At 45.8% G+C, this 7,686-nt stretch overlaps 1 pseudogene; it reads left to right on the top strand.

Moving 5' to 3' along the window:
• The first annotated feature begins 1,393 nt into the window (after nt 1-1,393).
• LOC147957006 (F-box protein At5g07610-like) lies at nt 1,394-2,573 on the top strand (annotated as a pseudogene).
• The last annotated feature ends 5,113 nt before the right edge of the window (nt 2,574-7,686 follow it).

The following is a 7,686-nucleotide window of genomic DNA, read 5'->3' as shown; positions in this document are numbered from 1 at the left end:
TCACATTAGTTTAGCAGAATTAGTTGCCACATGGAAGAGTGTGTGTGTGGCAAGTATCGCATTACTTCAGCAAAATTAGTTGCCATGTGCGAAAGCTAATATGTGGCAACTAACACAGTCGTTTTCAGTAATTTGTTGCCGCAAGGGGAAACACGTTTGTGGCAACTATCAAATATGTTCAGGGAGTAAGTGGTCGCGCAATCATGATAGTTAATGTAACTATCAAGTTCGCCTCATTCTGCATTTTCAAAAACCAAACTAACTAGATCTAGGGTTCAATGGCAACTACTTCGACTTCAAATTCACCCTCGAAATTCTCCCACGAACTCACTGCAAAACACAAAATCGAACCAACGCGCATCAAAAACTACCCGGAAGACACCTGCTCAATCCATATGCAAAAACTAGTACGTGCCTCCGAACAAGCAGAACCACGCCGACGATGCCGCCGCCACGGCCACGACGAAACTGGCCAATGCAACCAAAAACGTCTAGCAGACGACTTCGGCGCCGGCGGGAACGCCGACGCATCGACGAATCGCCTGAATCTCTACAAATCTCGATCGAGGAATCGAACAGGGAGGGAAGGGTAGGAAATGCAGGAAGGGATTGCGAGGGGTGCATCGAGCAGTACCTTCAACCCGCAGGCGCTCCGGCGAGCCGCTCTGTTCGGGCGAGCACCACCGACGGTCCCGAGCACCGTCGATTCTTCCGCCTTCACCGTCGCCTTCTCCCCTCTCCTTCTCCTTCGATAGTTGGAAATGCGAGTGGGTTCTGCCAGTAACTGCGGTGCAGAAGAGTAAATGGGAGCGTGAGGGGGAGGGGGCAGAGGCGTGCGACGTCAACCGTAGTCGAAGCGTGGCGTGCGGGCGCATTGCAGTTCCACCGCACGACTTAGATGGCAACCGCTGACCGCGGGGTGGCAACCAACGTGCGGGCGAACCTACTCGCACACCGCACACGCGCCTCATCCTACGTGGCACAAAAAACCACCTGGTTTGTTTCAAGATTTGTGCACACACCTGCCAACGGTGATGCTTGCGTGTGGTCGGGGTGGTGAACGCCCACACGTGTGGGCGTTAACATTTCCGTGAATCTATGAATCAGTTGTACCTGTAGCTCGTTTGTAGTTCTATGTTGCATTGTTACAGCTTTTGCACATAATTTCGGAGGTTAAAAAAATAGTGAGTCAGACCTACATAGGGGGCAAGAAGAAGAAGAAAAAAGCCCAAACGGACACCTCCGACCGGACTGGGCTTTTTTTTCAGTCCGGCTGGAGAAGAAAAGCTTGAGCATCCACATTCGTCCTCCTGTGCGTCCACCGGCTACTACCTGATTTTCCTCGGCCTGATCCATGATTCCCTCTCTCCATCTGCAGATCTGACCCCTGCCCATGGAGGAAGCGGAGAAGGGGGAGATCTTCCAGAGGAATTCCGGGGTCGACGGAGGAGGTGGTTGCCCTATTCACCGACGACCTCATCCTGGGGATCATGTCCCGCCTCCCAGCCAAATCCTTCAACCGCTTCAAGTGCGTCGCCGTGCCCTGGCGCGACCTCATCACCGACCCCGCCAACCGCAAGAAGCTGCCCCAGGCCCTCGCCGGCTTCCTCTACATGTCCTTCCATAGCGTGCACCACCACCACTTCGCAAGTGTCTCCGGCGGCACAGCCCCGTTCGACCCTTCCCTTCCTTACCTGTAGCCAAACAAGTACAAGGACATGGAGCAAGTAGACGCCTGCAATGGCCTCCTTCTCTACCGCGGCTGTACCAAGAATTTGCCCCCTTGGGATAGGACAGAGGATGATTGGCGTTTTGTCGTCTGCAATCCAGCCACTGGGAGCTGGGTTGAGCTGCCCCCTCAACATCAACCGCAAGAGCCAAAAGGGTATAACCGTATAGCAGGTCTGGGTTTTGATCCGGCGGTCTCATCCCATTTCCATGTTCTTTGTTTCGACGAGGCAGACTCGTCGAGGGTGACAGGAGTGAGCATCTACTCGTCGTGGACAGGAGCCTGGAGTCATAGGGACAAGGTGATGGCTGAGGAAGTTACACTGTTGTATAACACTAGATGTACCTTTGCTGGCGGCGTGCTCTACCTGATTGGCTTCCTTCCGAGCACCAATGACGATCATGTGCTGCTGGCAGTGGACATGGCTGGGAAAGTGTGGAAGACCATCAGTGTGCCGTATGCCCGAAGATTTGCTATGATTGGCTCGTCCCAGGGGTGCTTACACTATGCTATTGCTTCCGTCAATGATAACAACAACATCCTAGTTTCTAAGATAGAACTCTGGTGCCTCAAGGATTGTGATAGTAAGGAATTGGTCCTGAAACGTACTGCCAGCATCGATAAGCTTATGGGCATGACTATGAAGAATTACAGGGTGATTGGGATCCATCCAGACTGCGACACCATTTTCTTGGTTTCATGTGGAGGTCATACGTTGGTACCGTATGATATGCAACATCAGAAAGTTGGATGCATCCTTGATCTTGAGAAAAATAGTACACAACGATTTCTACCCTATGTTCCTCTGTTCTCAGAGCCATTAGCAGATGCAAATGGACGGTAGCTTTACCTTCAATGCTTCCTCCAAAAATTGGCTTTTCCATCGGCTGAACTATTTGTGAGTACCTCTGAATCTACTTGAATCATGCCGCTCAATTTGCTGGTGATTACCCTCCTGCTTGCCTGGTTTTCAGTTCAGAGCAATGCCTGATAAACCTACAGATTAAGCATAATGTTAACCCCAAAGAACACCGTTACTCTTGTTCTTGTTTGCCTAGCACTGGCTATTGTTCTTGACATGGGGCTAAATTATACTGTAACCAGCCTTCTTGTCCATAACAATCAGTTATTATGATTATACTAAATGCTAGTGCAGATTGTGAACCTGGTAGTTTACTAAAACGTTCAATCAGAGCAGTTACTAGTGTGATGTCCACTCAACCTTATTCATTGAGTATTTTTCTAAAGCACTGCCTTTGAGCAGGCTCTTTTTACTTATATTTTCTGAATTTAGTAGAGCTTTGGATCTGTTAAACACAGAGGCATTGCATTAATACCAAAAAAATGAAACAGAGGTGCAAGCTTTGATGGGAAGATTTTGGCAGATGCCAGGACAGAGCATTTGCTGTGCTAGAACTTTGACAGTTGGTATGGGTGCTCTTGTTTCTAAAATGAACTCAAAAGTTGTTCCACCCTGCCTTTTGTCTAAAAACATTTGTAGTGTGAAGTTTCATCCGCTTTCGATGAAACTTCAGCTTGATTCTCTCCAATGCGTAGCAAATTTGTTTACAATCTTATTTCACAGTAAGAGAATGAATGCAATATTATTTCTGCTTATTTCAGCTACCGACCAAAGTATAGTCCTTGCATTAACACCTTAACTTGTCAGCCTTCTTAGCTTATAATTTTCAGACCTAATTTTGACAGAAGTTGTGCAAGTTAGTGAAAATGCAACTTTGGTTATCAATTGATTATTTCTGCACCCTTCTTACGATGTCGTCTAGGTATTAAGTGAATGGATTCAAGTAGATATATTACCTTTTGTCAGAAAAAATTGGCAACTCTCTCAGAGCTCAGATTGATGTATTTTGCGAACAGTTACGATGTTTTGTTTTCACGTTAAGATATGCACCTCAATATTTTCGCTTTCCCATTGGGTCGTTCTGATCTAGTTTCCTGATGATTACCATCGTTTGTTGGTGTACAGCTATTAGCTTGGCTGCTGCTACTACTAGTACGGCCACCACCACCAACACTGTTCGGCTGTTCCTGGCATGCCTGAACTATTTGACCCTCCTGAACTCTTAATTTCCATCCGCCGAGCTGGCTAAGTGTGCTCCAAGGGATGCAAGAAGTATGAAGGCTTGGCAGATCGGAACAATGCTCCGACTTGTCATCTTGTATGTTAAGATACGTTTTCCGCAACCCCGATTGCTGACTGAATGCTGAGGCTTTTGCGATGTGTCATGGGTCTTTCTGCGGATGATTCTGCAGTCCTGATTTGCTGACTGAATTGCATACATCTTTCTGAAGCTTTGCTATATAATATATGCGATGTTATTTTTGCAACCTTGCTTGCTGGATATTCATGCGTCTTTCTGAAGTTCTGCTAGCTACTGTCTGTATTTTCTGCGTGCACGTTGAGAAAATAAAATGTATTATTAAACATGGTCGCTGATTCCTTATGTTAATTCAATTGGAGCTATTCAAATGTATTGTTTTTGCAGGCACCTGTAAGATGAAGAAGGGAGCGAACGGATAAGCAAAGAGTCATGTTGATATATATATATAGTGACCTAAAGCTGCCTATTGATTTTATTTTAAGATGATGGAATGAGACTATGTTCCTGTGAAATAAACTTCTGGAGAAAATTTTGAGTTCCCCTGGTAGATGTAGATATATTTTACACATGTATAAGAACTACTACCTCTGTCCCACAATATAAGACGTTTCGGAGGGAGCACACATCTGGGCAGCACAGCGCAACAAGATCATAGATCCCAGTTGAAATCACAGCAGTCTCTGGAAACCATCTCAGGCTGTGTGTGTGAGCAATAAACAGAACCAGCATCTATCATTCCACAGTATTATTACAGACAATTCGAATCTGAAAACAAAAAATTGTTCCACAATACTATAGATTGTCATTTATTGGAAATAAATATATAGCTTCAGTGTTCATCGTCCCAAATTATTACAACCAAACAAATTCAGAGGCCATCATTCCATGACATCACAAAGCATCGGAAACAACTGAATATAGTGTTCATATTTCCACACTGTTACAAACCATATGAAGCAAATAAATCCAGCGTTAAACACTGTTAAAAAACATTGGTTGCTGGCAGCAATGACATGTTGCATTTCTGCAAACGCATGATATATAGGACGACTTGTATAGAACATAATGACAAGGTATGTGTGGAACCAAAAAATCGTTGGCCGGTCAATTGACATCATATCCTACGGATGACAGGGCTTCTCCTTGAGCTGGATCCATTATGAAGCCTGGTATTTCAGTCGCCGCTGCATGTATTATAGAACTTAAGAAACAACCCTAATGGTTCTTAACTTGAAAAGGTAGGAATCAAAGGGATTTATAAATGTATATACCTCTCAATCCATCATTTTCAACGGGAGAGCAGCTTCATAATTAATGTATAAATTCCTTCGCTTCAACGTGCTGAAGCTTTTGCCAGTTTGGATGACCTATTTGTTTGCACAAATTCATGCGCACTCCATTGCAGTAAGACACTTTAAACTTCTGAAGAGACCGGGGAAGTTCTGGAAGTGATTCTAGATACCAGCATAGCCGAATCGTTAGGCTCTTGAGAAACCTGAGGTTCTTCACATTGTCTGGCAAGTGGTCCCAGAAGCATTCAGCAATTAAGAGATGGCGAAGATGAATGAAATGCTCAAAAAGTTATGGAGCAGGTCGCAAACGACTGCAGTCGTGGAATATAAGTTCATGTAGGTACTTTGGGCCACCGTTCTGCTCACCCACCATCCAACTTGGATACATTAGACTTTGCATTGGTACCTCCAGACTTCCAGACTTTTAAGATCCTTGGGTGGGCAAAGGCCCTCAAGTACCTCTGCTTGAACTTCTGGTGTGCAAGCTCTATCATTAACCCAGAAAAGTTGCAGTTCGGTCAGTCCTTTCTTATCAGCTAGCTTTGCTTCATGTGCTTCCTTCTTGCTTTCAACATTTTCAAGATTTTGGATCGTCAGACCGCCCCGAAGCTTGTTTAGGTCCCTCAGCTGTTTTAACTCATACCCATATTCCCTCCTTACATCAAAAGTTTCTATTGTCTGTAGTGATGTTAACCTGCCAATGTTCGGAATATGCATTGTTATTTTACCGCCCATGATATGCCTCAAGTTGGTGAGATTGTTCATGTTTATATCGGATGAAACATCTACATCACTTGCATAACCAAACATTACTACATGTTGATGGTAAGGACTGTCTACTGTTTTTGGTAAATATAGCACTGCTTCGTAGAACACTAAAGCAAGATACCGAAGATGCTTCAAATGACCAATAGCTACTGGTATTTCAAAACACACTTGTTTCATCGATCAATGTCCAGGAGGTTTCTATGGCCAGTACACGTAATTTCTGTAGCTTCTCAAACACTTCCTCAAAGAATTCTTTGTTAGCTGGTGCAAGCTCCATATGATCAATAATGAGACTGCGTAGGTTTTTCAGTTTAAAAAACTCCTCAGTAACCATTCCTCCATTCGCAACGAAAAGATGGTGAACATCATGAGGAACTTCTCTTCTCGAGCCATTCTCGGTTCTGAAGTAATCACTGCCTGCTGCATTCTTGGCTAAATCATGCATAAGATCATGGAATAAATAGCACAAACTACCTTGGTAGTATCCTCCTGATTGCACAAATGAGGTTGCCAGTAACTCATGAAAGTAATCCTGACCAATAGCTTCCATGTCCTCCTCTGCATTAGTGGTTTGTATGAACCCCTCCGCCACCCACACTTTAACTAACTCATCATGGTTCAAACGGTATCTTTTGGGAAAATACTGCAGTACGCAAAGCATCGCCGCACCTGCTCATCAAGATGCTGGTAACTCCACCACAGCCCCCCCCCCCCCCCCCGCGTCGTCTCATTCAGAAGGTCACGATCTCGAACTTCTCTCCAAAAGTCGACATCATTTTGTCTTTTACGTAGATGACCACCACTACCAGAAAACGGTCCTACACCGACGGCCAAAACTATGCCGACGGCTGCCGTCGGCCTACTTGGAGCTATGCCGACAACCTACTCCTGGCCGTTGGCTTATCCAGGCCGTCGGGCTACCCTGATCTACTTCTGAATCACTTGTCTTCAGTTTCGTTCATAGTTTATCATTGAATCACTCAACTCATGCCTTGTTTGCTTCTGGTTTATGCATGATTGCAGCAACTCTATAGAGTTCTTGACGAGCACAAGGCCAGAGCCGACGTGGTCTTTCTTGCGGCTGCGAAGAAGAAAGCTCGTCAGTTGCAGTACGAGGTGCGCTGGGTTGCCGTCTCGCAGTACTACCACTACTACCTGCACCAAAAGATGACCAAAACTCAAGCGCAGACGCTACGACTTACCTTGAGCAAGGAGCAGTTCATGATGGTAACTATTACTAACTTTTCATTGTTTCAAGCAGTCAACTATATGTTTCGTGCTCACATGTCATGCTTCCAAAATTTGCATAGGTTGTTCCTCGTTGGTGCTATGGAAGGCATGACGGATGGGCGAGTTTGGTGGATAGGTGGCTCGGCGCCGATGCAGAGTTTGCTGCCAAGAGCATCAAGGCCCGGGCTAACCGTGGAGACGACGGGACACACGGCCAAGGAAACAGGAACCACTGGGGCTTCAAGGCCATGAAGGTATATCTATGTGCATGATGCATTTTTGTTCTTCTTTACGTCATGTTCTTATGTATGGCTGACTTCTATTTGACGTTGTAGGAGGACAAGTTGAAGAGGCCGCTCTCAGACATGGAGTCGTGGAAGCTGGCCCGCGAGCGGAGTCATCGCAAGGAGGGCGAGAGCCAGTACTACGGCAAGACCGAGGAGCACCTGGGGTCTTACATTCATCACTATCAGGAGTTGCATCCGGATGTTCCTGTTGCTGAGGTCGCCCAGTCTCAGATCGACGACACGGCGGTGGTGGCCAT

Source organism: Triticum urartu, chromosome 7A (assembly GCF_056163025.1).
Source record: "Triticum urartu cultivar PI428250 chromosome 7A, HENAU_Tu73, whole genome shotgun sequence".
NCBI classification, from domain to species: domain Eukaryota; kingdom Viridiplantae; phylum Streptophyta; class Magnoliopsida; order Poales; family Poaceae; genus Triticum; species Triticum urartu.
The sequence above is the reverse complement of the archived record's forward strand: the minus strand, read 5'-3'. Positions and strand labels throughout refer to the sequence as shown.